The sequence below is a fragment of the Dasypus novemcinctus genome, chromosome 27, assembly GCF_030445035.2.
Source record: "Dasypus novemcinctus isolate mDasNov1 chromosome 27, mDasNov1.1.hap2, whole genome shotgun sequence".
In the NCBI taxonomy this organism is placed as follows: domain Eukaryota; kingdom Metazoa; phylum Chordata; class Mammalia; order Cingulata; family Dasypodidae; genus Dasypus; species Dasypus novemcinctus.
Genome location: NC_080699.1, coordinates 38901242 through 38914563, shown reverse-complemented (window position 1 = coordinate 38914563; position 13322 = coordinate 38901242). Strand labels below are relative to the sequence as shown.

Sequence of the window (13322 nt, the reverse complement as noted above, 5' to 3'; positions counted from 1 at the left end):
AGGTGAAGGAAATGTCTATTTTCCTGCTATCCCCAGTCAGCTTGTTTCTTGATGTTTTCTAGATCTGAGGTGAATAAAACAAAGTTTTCATGCAGTGAAAGAGTATACCTTTATTTCTTATGCCTCCTGTATATGGCATATATATTTTTTCTGGTGGAATTAATAATGTTTCTATTATTGATTAGTGGAAAATAGGCAGCTTGGTTTATTTAAAAGAACTCGATATACTGTATAAAGAGGCTGTTTGAGTCAGCACAAGGAAGTAGTCCCTCTACCATTTTCCTTTCAAATATTGTGTCCCTCCCCCCACCCTGTTGGCATTAGCAAGGATAACCGTCTCAAGCATACAATATTTGCTCTATTTTCTTTTCCTCTAGCAGATTTTACCACTTGGTTCATATTCCATATTTATACAGTGCTTCTTTAGACCTTGGTAATAAAGGCTTTTCATTAAATATCACGAAGACCATAATTTTCTTTGTGTCACAAAGTCAGCCATTAAGAAGTTGAACATAATTCTTTTCTGGATTGTCGCACTCTTTCTTAAATGATATCAGTATTTTAATTTTCAAAACCAAAACTACAGGAATTTCAGAATTCAGAGCTCTTTTTCAAAGCCAGCTTTTTAAAAAGTGCCTGTTGCTCATATGCTAATGTTTTCACACCATAACTTCTATTTTGAAGTAGCTATATAGTACTGTATAGTATTCAGAAGTCTACAATACCTTAGGTTAAGTTTACATTAAATAAACTCATAGGAGAGAAAAGTGGAAAGCGATACCGTGTTCGCATGTTTGTGCACACCCTTCCTGAGGGATCTCAGTCCTGAATTCAGGATGGTCCTCCAGATTAGGCTGAACTTGTTCTGGAAAGCTGAGTAAGGTGTTGGTCGTCCTGTTCCCAGAGGGATTCTCAATGTTTTTGGACCAACAAGGAGAAAGTATAGTAGTAAAAATAGCTCTTACTTATTGACACTTGCTGAGTTAAATGGCATACATGATTTCATTTAAAAGCACAGTGACCCTGAGTGATAGATTACTATTCCCACTGCGGCACTGAGGAATGGAGATTGCACAGGTAATTGGCTCAACTTGCACTTGGGGAAAGTGATTGGATTGATACCTGCAGGTCGGACTCCAAAACCAGGGCCTTGTGCACAAAAATATGCACTTGTTCTATTTTAATTTTTATAAAAGAGAGTGTACAAACAAATGCCCTTTTGAAATACTATTAGCTTTTAAACTTCATATCAAATAATACTCATTCATTCTGGAAAAGTAAGAGCCCAGGCGATTTAAAACTCCTTAGCAGAGACCCTCCTCAGCCCCTCCATTCTAGTGTCAGCATACCTCCAGCTCCAGGAATGCAGAGCCACCCTGCGTTCCTCCTCCTCGCTTCTGCTAAAATGCAAATCTTCCATTTGTTCTGTATTTGGAAATGAAATTAGTCATAATCTTTATATAATAACTGAGGTGGTAAAATCACCAAGTTAAAACAAAATAAACTTTACTTTGTCTTTGTACAGAGTTGAGGAATAGAACAAACCATATTTATTGTTTTAATTTGTAAATAAAATTTTTAAACAAAAATCAATGGGGTGTCAGTTTTAGCAAGAGAATTGTGTAGCATTTTATTTTAATCTAAAATCACATAAACTAAATTCGAACTGCCTTTAATATTTGTAACAGAACTTTGTAGCTCCTGGAAAAGTAAATGTACATTGCAGATAATGAGAGAGGCATATCTGTAACCTTATGATCATTTTCCCAAGGGAACCATGATTTTTAAAGTTGTAACATACCAAGCCCTTTCTGTATTATAACTGTGTCTGTCCTCCGCAAGAAGGATATCCAAGTATTTTAGTTAACCATTGGTATCCATTCAAGATAAGAGCTGCGCTGGATATCTGGAGGAAGCAATTTAATAGCCTCTTTTCTGCTTCTTTTACTCTAGATTCATATTCTAGATCCTTTAAAGTCATCCCTCACATTCCAGGCAGTCATGCCTTTCGAAATATCTCTTCTTCTCAATCATAAATAAAGGGAAGCCTGTTTGACTTTTGTAACATTTTTCAATCAAGAGCCGTTACTGTCATTGCTATTTTTAATTTACCCCCAGGAGTGTACAGGGCATTTCTCGGATACCTGGTTTCCTCCCTTGGAGGCTGGAATGTGCAGATGCCAAGCCGCGACGGTCCTGCACATTCCAGAACCTCGTCCGGGGACTGGCCCCAGGTCCTTCTCTGTGGCAGCCCCTTGCAGCTGTTATACTCATCAGTTAATTAGAGAACTGTTACTTTCAAGCTCTTACTTCCCAAATTCTTCATGATGTATAGATTAAAAAAGAACTCCATACTCTGGTTCCACTATAACTTGAACAATATATTAAAATTTAAGACTCAGTTTAGCTAAGGATCACTTTTTATATACTTGGGGAGAAAATGGAATCTGAGGCTGAATAACTACTGTATTCTCTATTTGGAAATTAGTAGCTATCGTTCAGTGGTTCCTAGAGAGACGGTGAAAATTTTGCATTTTGAGCCTCAACTTGATAAAATATCAGTTTTCAGAAGTAATATTTACCCCTTTTATTTTTAACTGCATAGAATTCCTAGAATCCATGTCAAAAATTAATCTTTATAAAGTATATAGCATTTTATAAATGGTGATTATACTATTCAGACTAGCAAATAAAGCAATAAATAAATCAACAATGCTGAATGTCTGTAACAATTCAAGATCATGCAGTTATGCATCAAGTCCAGGAAATAGTAAAAGCATGTTGTATAAGTTAGTTTTGCAAGGACTCCTTGCTACTACTCTTAAGTATTCCTGAAACTAACTAACTAACTAAATAAATAAATAAATAAGCAAGCAGGCAAATTAAAATAAAATTAATTGAATTGAAAAAGTACTAAATTTTATACACTAGACATAATACCATTTTAATAATGATCTTTTTTGTTACATTAAGTTTTTATAGCAGGCCATTTCCAAGATGACAATTTAGAAGACCTAATTTATTTATTTATTTTTTTGGCAAAGCTTTCCAGTGAAGTTTTAAATGATATCTCTTTGTTTCCTCTTTCTCTAAACCGAAGACATTTTCCATAGGCCCTAGAGCTTTCTATGCTGTTGTACTTTAATACTTTGTTAGATTACTACATACTTTCTAGGTATTTTCATTGAAATCTAGAGCTCATAAATTGCTTGACAGACTTCTCTTTTTTTTATATTATTAAACTGAAGTCTTACAATAAGTTAATTGAGAGAATCAGAACTAAAACCTTCTCTCTGTGTTCTTGGTCCAATACTTTTTTACTTGCACCTTGCCTGGCCAATAACAGACATAATTGAATGAGTGATCTTCATTGTACGTACTATTGTATCATTGGGAAGCCATAGAGGCTTTCTTTTATTAGGTCATTGGCTCAGGTATATATTTTTAAATCTTCAAATAGAATTGATAGGATTTTATGCTTACAGCATATTTTTACTACATAGCAAACAATATGTTTAGACACTATGGGACAGCACCAAATGAAAGGAACTGAAATAGGAATGTAAGCTCATCTTGATATTTAGATCAGGATGCAAGAAGTGTCATTATTCTGGGAAGTGGACTTGGCCCAATGGATAGGGCGTCTGCCTACCACACGGGAGGTCTGCGGTTCAAACCTCATGTGGAGCTGGCCCATGCGCAGTGCTGATGTGCACAAGGAGGGCTGTGCCACGCAGGGGTGTCCCCCGTGTAGGGGAGCCCCATGCACAAGGAGTGCGCCCCATAAGGAGAGCCGCCCAGCATGAAAGAAAGTGCAGCCTGCCCAAGAATGGCGCGGCACACACGGAGAGCTGACGCAACAAAATGAAATACAGATTCCTGGTGCCGCTGATAAGGATAGAAGTGGTCACAGAGGAACACACAGTGAATGGACACAGAGAGCAGACAACTGAGGGGGAGGGGGGGGGAGGGGAGGGGACGGGAGAGCGAGAGAAATAAATAAAAAATAAATCTTAAAAAAAAGTCATTTTTCTGATGACCCTTACATTTAAAAGTCTTATATAGAATGTAGTAGGACATTAATGAGGTTTTATTTAATATGTCTGTATCTCAGTTACTATAAAAAGTAGTTCAGTTTAGTTCTTTTGAGTCATAATTGGAATCTTGCTCAACTACCTAGAAATATTTCTTTAAAAGGTTTGTAAATTTACTTTTCTAGAGAATCACAGCTTAATTCATGAGTCATTTTATTTGCAAGTAAGAACTTTGTTGGTTTAAACAAATTTATTGATATGCTCAAGACTAAATAGGAATTAGATCACATTTTTCCCAGCATGAGTGATGACTGAACTTATTCAAAAGCTGTGTGTCTCAGGTACCCAAAGATCATTAAAGGTCTTATGACAATGCATGCTAAAAGTAAATTAAGTTTTGCATCTCTTGCTGATATCCCATAAAATACTTTTAAAAATACTAAGTAACACAAATTCAGTTCAGCTACTCACCAATAACTGTAGATATGAGGCATATTATGTTTCTTTGCTGCTATTTAAGACATCAGTAGCCTATTACAATTATTAGTTTTTAGAATTCCTCTTCTACTTTCACCCTATGGAGTGCTTTCATGTTTGTCTTCGTTTACTAAAGCTTACTTCTAACATGTGCACACTATTCTTAAGTTTATTACAGTGTCTAAGAGAGAAACATGCCACCGCTAACGGCTTTTTGTTGTTTAAGTTGCCACTTGCCTTCTCAAGTCTCTTGCAATCATTAACATCCCTGCCAAAGATACAGGGAAGGAAGGGTAATGGGACTCATCAAAAAACTATAAAAGCAAATCTTTTAAAAGTAAATATAAATTTTGTTTGCCACATTAAAATATTAAAGTTAAAAAAGACAAACTAAGCAACCATCTTAATAGATGCAGGGAAGTCATTTGCTTAAGGCCAATACTTGTTCATTTTATATATTTTAACAGTTAATAATAGGGAATATCTTTAATCTATTTAAGGTTTCTACAAAAACCTCCGAGCTAGTTTTATTCTTAATGGTGAGATGTAAGAGATGATCAGGAACAAGATAAGCATTTATCGGGGGTCCAGAGAAGTTAGACAAAAAGAAACAAAAGGATTGTAAAAGACAAAGCAAATCTGCATTCTTTGCAGCTGATATGATTGTCTGGAAACCCAGAAGAATCTACAAATTATATTCCTAGAAGTAATAACACAGTTCAACATTGCTCAATAAAAGATAAATAACAACAACAACAACAATAGCAACTAACATTTATTAAGTTCTTTCTGTCAAGCACTAAGTGCTTTATATCCCTTAACTCACTTAAACCTCACAACAATCCTGTTAGGTAGTTAACCATTTTTAACTTTTTCATAGACAAAGATAATGAAATATCGAGAAGTTAGGTACTTTGCTCACCATCACACAGCCTATAAAATGCGGAGGCAATGCTAAAACCTAGTCATCCTGACTCCTGAACCTGTACTCTTCACCACCATGCTAAGTGCTTTCCTGTGTACCAGTAATAAATGATTAGAAAAATGTAATTTAGAAATTAGATACCATTTGCAATAGCAACAAGATCCATAAAGTTCCCAAGAATAGCTATAACAAAAATGTGTAAGACCTTTGTGGAAAAAATTAGCAAAATTTGTTGATGGACATAAAAGAATCGTAAATAGAGAGAGGTACTATGTTCATCGATAAGAAAGCTCAGTAACAAAAAGAAGTCAGTTCTCTTCCAAAATAATCTGTAATTCAATGCAGCTTCAATCAGATTCCCAGAAGTGTTATTTCCTCCCTATAATTTGGAAAGATGATTATAAAATTTATATAAAAAGGAGTAAAGGGCTAAAAATATAAAGGCAATTTTGAAGAAAAGGAGTAAGTGGAGTGACTCATCTTTCCTGATAGTAAGACCTTAATATTAAAGTGCTAGAAATTATAAAAGTGGAGTATTGCTAGACAAATAGAATGACAGAACTGATAGAATTTGAGAGCCCAGAAACAGACACTCCCCCACATACATGTTACATGCCTTATTCATATAAGAAGGAATCAATCTTAAAAATCAGTGGAGAAGGGATTATTCAATAAAAGGTGATGGGAGGACAACCAGCCAGATGGCAGCAGAGTAAGGAGCACCTAGATTCAGCTCCTGCTACAGAGCAGTTAGTAGCTGAGCTCCAGAGCTCTCTGGAGCTAGCTGAGGCACCTGTTTGGGGGCTCCAGGAAACCAGAAGAGCATCCTGCCACATCCTTGAAGGCATGGAAGGAGGAGACTGCTCATCTGCAGAAAAGACTCATAAGTAGAGCACTCTACACCCTGGAGGCCGGTGCCCATCCTTCACTGGAGGCACAAGCCGCCTTGGGAGCTGTTCTGCAGCCGGAATTGAAAGCTCCACTTCCCCAAAACGGGGGAGGAAGAGACAGTTGGGCACCAACCTCAGCTACTAATGAGTAAATTCAGCGGGCTACGATACAATCCTGAGAACAGCTGAAGGTTGAGCCTCTCAAAGTCAGAAAGAGGCCGGAAGCCACCATCTTAACTCTGCACCTGGCATGAGGGGAAGCGGGGCGGACTGAGGATCCCAGTGCTGGTGGGGAGTGGCTTCTTTCCATCCAGGTCAGATGGCAGCTCTAGCCTAGGCCCCAGTGCCACCTCCAGCAGGGAGGAGGCTGCGGGGACCTGCGCCAGCCTCTCTGGGAAATTGCCAGCCAAGCTGCGGAGGCCAGTGATTGTCCTATTCTGGCAGTACAAGCTGCCCCAGGAGCTGTTCTGTGGATGGAATTAGAAGCTACATTTCCCAAAAACGGGAGGAGGAGACAGTTGGCTGCTGAGTTAAGCTACTGATTGGTAGGTTCAGCTGGCTAAGGAATCACCCTAGGAACAGCTGGGGTGTGAATCTGTCCAAGTCAGAGGGGAGGCTGGTGGCCCCCATTTTGACTCCACCCCCAGCCTGAGGGGAAGCAGGGCTGACAGTTTCTTTCACCTAGATTGGCCTGCAGCCTAGCCTAAGCTTCAACCCCACCTCTGACAGGGAGGAGGCTGGCGAGCCCTGCATCAGCCTATCCAGGTAACTGAGTATACCTTTGGCTGGCACAAACTGAATAATCAGAAGTCTACCAGGGCAACTGTGGTCATCTTGGACCCACACTGCATAGACTGCTGCCCACGCCTGCAGCTCCATCCCCACCCCAGGCAGGGGATAAAAGGATGTGAAGCTTCATCATTCTCTCTGGGCAACTACAGTCTAGGCCTGCACGATTTGGATTATTCCACACAGTTGTGACTCTGTCTCAACCTCTGACAAAGGAGAAAATTGGAAGAAGCTTCATTGGTCCCTGGGGCAATGAGGGCAGCTTGAGCATCCACAGTTTATAGCACCAATTATATCCTTGGCTCCTGCTGCGCAACCAGCAAGGGAGAAAGGGCAGGAAGCCCTAAACTAAAGAGAAAAACTGCACCCAGAATAAATACTCTAGTAGGCCATATGCCAAGACACCAACAAAAAATTACAATCCATACCAAGAAACAAGAAGATGTGGCCCAGTTAAAGGAACAAGATAAGCCTCCAGATGACATAAAGGAGTTGAGACAACTAATCATAGATGTTCAAACAAACCTCCTTAATAAACTCAATGAGATGGCTAAGGAGATTAAGGATATTAAGAAGACACTGGATGAGCACAAAGACAAATTTGAAAGCATACGTGGAAAAATAGTGTATCTTATGAGAATGAAAGGTGCAATAAATGAAATTAAAAAAACATTGGAATCCAAGTAGCAGATTCAAGGAGGCAGAAGAAAGGATTGGAGATGTTGAAGAAATGGCCTCTGAAAATGAACATACCGAAGAACAGGTGAAGAAAAGAATGGAAAAAATTGAACAAGGTCTCAGGGAATTCATCGAAGCAAGAGATGTGCAAACATACATGTCTTGGGTGTCCCAGAAGGAGAAGAGAAGGGAAAAGGGGCAGAAGGAATATTTGAAGAAATAATGGTAGAAAATGTCCCAACCCTACTGAAGGACATAGAGATCCATGTCCAAGAAGCACAACATACTCCCATCCAAAAAAATCCAAATAGACCAACTCCGAGACACACAGTCATCAGAATGTCAAATGCCAAAAGCAGAGAGAATTCTGAAAATAGTAAGAGAAAAGCAATGCATAACATACAAGGGATGCCCAATAAGATTAAATGCTGATTTCTCACCAGAAACCATGGAGGCAAGAAGACAGTGGTCTGATATATTTAAGATACTACAAGAGAAAAACTTCTAGCCAAGAATTTTATATCCAGCAAGACTGTCTTCAAAAATGAGAGCAAGATTAGAATATTTATAAATAAACAGAAACTGAGAATTTCTAAGCATGAGACCAGATTTACAGGAAATACTAAAGGGTGTGCTAGAGCCTGAAAAGAAAAGACAGGAGAGAGAGGTCTAGAAGAGAGTCTAGAAATGAAGATTATATCAAAGTAACAAAGTGTCAAAAGAGTGGTAAAAATAAAATATGGCAGATAAAACTCAAATAGGAATAAGCTCAACCAATGATGTAAAGCACTTGTATACAGAAAACTGCAACCTAATGTTAAAAGAAATTTAAAAAGTCCTAAATAACTGGAAGAATAACTAATTATTAAGATATCAGTTCTACTCAAACTGATATACAGATTCAATGCAACCCTGCTAAAAATTCCCCCAGCATTTTTTTAAAAACTTGAAAACACAATTATCAAATTTATTTGGAAGGGTAAGGGGTCCTGAATAACCATAAACATCATGAAAAGGAAATGCAAACCCTCATCTCTGGACTTTAAATCATACCAAGCTATAGTGGTAAAAGCAGCATGGTACTGGCATAAAGACAGACACATAGACCAAAGGAACCAAATTGATGGTTCAGAAACAGACCCTCACATGTATGGTCAAGTGATTTTTGATTAGCCTGTCAAACCTACACAGCTCAGGCAAAACAGTCCATTCAGCAAAATGGTGCTGAAAGAACTGGATCTCCATAGCCGAAAGAATGAAAGAGGACCCGTCTCACACCTTATCAAAAAATTAAGTCAAAATGGATCAAAAACCTAAAAATGAAAGCAAGAACCATATAGCTTCTAGAAGAAATTGTAGGAAAATATCTTCCAAACCTGATGGTAGGTGGTAGATTCTTAAAGGAGATAAGAGAAGGACTGAGATGGACTACTGATGTTTAATGTATGTAGACGTTTTAATTAGCTTTACTGTAGAAGTGTGGAAATGTATAGAATAGATGGTAGCAAATAGTAACAGCTAGTTTATACATGGGGATGTGGCTAAAAATGGTACTCTAGGTATGTAAATGCCAATTGACAGAATGCTAGAGAATAAGAACTGAATAGCATAGTAAATCAGGAGGTGGATGAGAATTGTAATTGATGGTACAGATGCAAGAGTGTCCTTTGTGAGCTAGAGCAAATGTGCATTACTACTGCAGGGTGTTGGGAATGTGAAGAAGCATGGAAAAATATAGCTGGAGTGACCTATGGACCGTGGTTAGCAGTAATAATAATATATTGTATCTATGCGAAAGATGTACTGTGTTGATACTGAGGCAGTATGGAAAATGTGGGCCAAATGTACACTATGGACATGGTAACAATTAATAATTATCTTATCTGTAGCAAATGTTCCACCACAGTGTGGTATGTTGATGAAGGGGTGTTGTTTGGGAATTCTGCACATGTACATGATTGTTTTATAAGTTTACAACTTCTGTCATAAAAAATATATTTAAAAAATAATAATAGGGTGGACTGGGGGGAAAACACACCAAAGGTAAGATAAGGACTATAATTAGTAGTAAGATTTGACAATATTCTTTCATAATTTGTAGCAAACGTCTCATGGCAATGCAAGGTGTTGGTGGAGGGTTGATGTATGGGATCCCTCTATGGTGTTATGTGTGTTTGCTTTATAAGTTCACAACTTTTACTATACACTTAATTATTTTTATATGTTCATATATAAATGATATAAAGATAATAATAGGGAGGGTTGGGGGAAAATACTTTGGTTATAGTAATATTTTGACAATGCTCTTTAATCATTAGTTAAAAAGGCTTAACAACAATGTAAGGTGTTGGTGGTCGGGTGAGTTATGAGAGTCCTGTATGATTTTATATATGTTTGTTTTGTAAGTTCACAACTATTATTATACACTTATTGTTTATGTATGTTTGTGTGTGGGTGATATATTTCAATAAATTAATTTTTTTAAAAGTGATGGGATAGGAGAATTGATTGTATTGGAGAAAAAGGAATAAAAATTTTAAAAAGTATCTTACCCTAAACATACAAAAATGTTCAAAGTCAACTAAAAACCTAAGAAAAGTGAAAAAGCAAAAATTTTAGAATAGGACAATATTTATATGGCCTTGGTATAAGGAAAGATATCTTAAAGGACAGAAATCAACATAAAGGCATTTTAGAACTTTTCAACAAAAAACAAGACTGGGGGATGTTTCCAATGTATATAACTTAAAAAGAATTCATTTCCAAGTTACATAAAGAATTTTTGCCAATCAGTAAGAAAAAGACAGCAAACTAGAAAAATGGATGAAGGATATGAACAGCTATTTCACCAAAGAGGAAAATTGTATGGATAATAAACATGCGAAGCAATGCCTAACTTGATTAACAATTCAGTACTCATCACATTAGCAAAACTGAAGATGTCAACTAGGGCAAAGTTGTGGAGAATCAAAACCCCAAAGTACTTCCTATGGAAATGTGTGTCGGTAACTTACTTTAGAGAATATTTTAGCAACGTTAAATGGTTGAAAAATAGTATTTCTGCAATGCAACAATTATACTCCTAAGTCTGCTTGCCTGGGAAGTTCTCTCATTTGTCCTAGGGAGATGCTTCTGCGATTACTTAATGCAATATTAATTACAATACAAAAACTTGGAAAATCTAAATGACAGTCAACATGCGACTGGAAATATAAGTGGTGGTATATAGTTCTAAGGGAATACTAGTTAAAATGAATATGCTATGCCACAAGTTAAATGGATAAATCTCAAAATATGTAATTTTGCAGAAGTGTTAATATAGTAGGATTCCATTTCTTCAAATTAGACAAACATACTAAATGATAAGATATAGTTTATGGTTACTCACATGTGTAGTAAAATATAAAACCATGCATGGGAATGATAATAAATTCATAGTATGATTCTGTAGTAGAATAGGATTAATGGAGACATGCACAGGAGTTTCAAGTATTATCTGTAGTGCTTTAGGTCTTTAATTTTTTTCTCTTTTTAAAATAAAATTTCATTAAAATATATCATTCATACATGCACATACATAAGCAATAAGTATATAGTAAAAGTTGTGAACTTATAAAACAAACCTGCACACCATCATACAGGGCTCCCATTCATCTCCCCACCACCAGCACCTTGCATTGTCGTGAAACATTTGTTACAAACTATGAAAGAGCATCATCAAAATATTACTACTAACTTTAGCCCCTATCTTACATGTGGTGTATTTTTCCCCAACCCACCCGGCTATTAATACACTGCATTAATATTATACATTTGTTATAGTTCACGAGAGAACATTCTCATATTTGTTCTGTTACCCGCAGTCCTCCTTCTCCCACAGGATTCACCGTGTCTGAAGTCCCATGCTTTGTACCTTGCATTCAAAGTGTACACTCAGTGGCTCTCATTTTCATCACATAGTTGTGCTGTCATCACCTCAGTCAATTTTAGAACGTTTTCATTACTCCAAAAAGAAAAATCCCCTACCCCTTTAGACCCCCCATTGCTGTGTCTTAGAATTGATATAACTTCTTAGCCATTGTTGCAAAATATTACAGTATTACTGTTAACTATTGTCTATAAGTTATATTAGCTATAATTTTCCCGTTTGCAGATCAAACTACAATACGACCATTTCACACCATACAGAATGGCCATTATTAAAAAAACAGAAAACTAAAGTGCTGGTGAGGATATGGAGAAATACATGGAGGATAGGAACACTTACTCACTGTCGGTGGGGTGTAAAGTGGTGCAGCCTCTGTGGAGGACAGTTTGGTGGTACCTCAAGAAGCTGAATATAGAGCTGCTGGATGATTCAGCAATCCATTACTAGGAATATATTCAGAAGAACTGAAAGCAAGGATGTAAGCTGACATTTGCACACTGATGTTTATGGCTTTAATTTTAAAAAGGAAAGTAAATCTGAGAACATAATATGGTAAAATGTTAAGATTTTAAGAAAGCTAGATGGCAGGTGTACTGATATTCAGCATATTATTCCCTTAAATTTTTCTATAATTCAAAGTATTGAGCAAATTTTTAAATGTAAATATACCTACAAAGGACTCAAGACTTTCCTCTCAGTTCCTTTGCTACTGATTAGCCAAGGCACTCGTGTCCCCAGGTCTATTTCTTCCGGTCACATTTTCCAGTTAGTTTTTTCTAAAAACTGTCTCTAATCTCTTACATTACAAAGCTAAGCAATCTGTAGGTCAGCAGCCTTTTAAGTAGTAATCAGTCAAAACTAAGTGCAATGCAGTAGGCCTTTTGTCTCAGCAGTTTTCCTCTTTTCTTAAATTTCACCTTTAAAGTTTTCTTTTCAAGAGCAGAATTTTTAGAACATTAGTCTACATATATAAAATAATAAAGTGAGAAAAAATGGATTTGACAGTTGTTAAGAGAAAAATTCTTTCTATATTGGTGTGAACAGATATATTTAAATCAAAGCTATGGAATTTCAAGTTAAAATTCAAACCTGTTCATATTTGTTTAACATATAGTATTTCAGTATATATAACAGAAACTCACAGTAATAGAATTTGGAAAGTTATAAAAGAGCTGTAAATATGTAGTCCAGTTGCTGAGATCTGTATTCCTCTCTGTTAAACTTCTACCAGGTGGTCATCTAATCGGTGTTTAAGAACTTTGAGTGAAGGATAGGCTGTTGTATCCAGTGTGTGAAAATCCACTGGGCATGTTAAAATTACATTCACTCTATTACACCTGAGGTTTAATCAAGATAATCTCCACAGATTATATCTCCCCATCCCTACCCTCTAATTTTGAACGCTTGGCTTTATTTATTTTATTACAGATCTCAGCTTATTTTACATATTACAGATCTGAGAACTTGACACATATAGTCAAATAAAACCTAATGGTAAGTCATTACCTAGCCACAGACCATCTTTCTTTCCACCCTGAGAAATTAATCCAAGTCCAAAATTGTCTCAGGTCAATCAAAAAAAAGATTTCTGAGAACAATTT

General features: G+C 36.8%; 1 protein-coding gene across 5 annotated transcripts in view; it reads left to right on the top strand.

Moving 5' to 3' along the window:
- Window positions 1–13322, top strand: part of ARHGAP32 (Rho GTPase activating protein 32) — a 326449-nt gene that overhangs the window by 275488 nt on the left and 37639 nt on the right. The window lies entirely within an intron of this gene.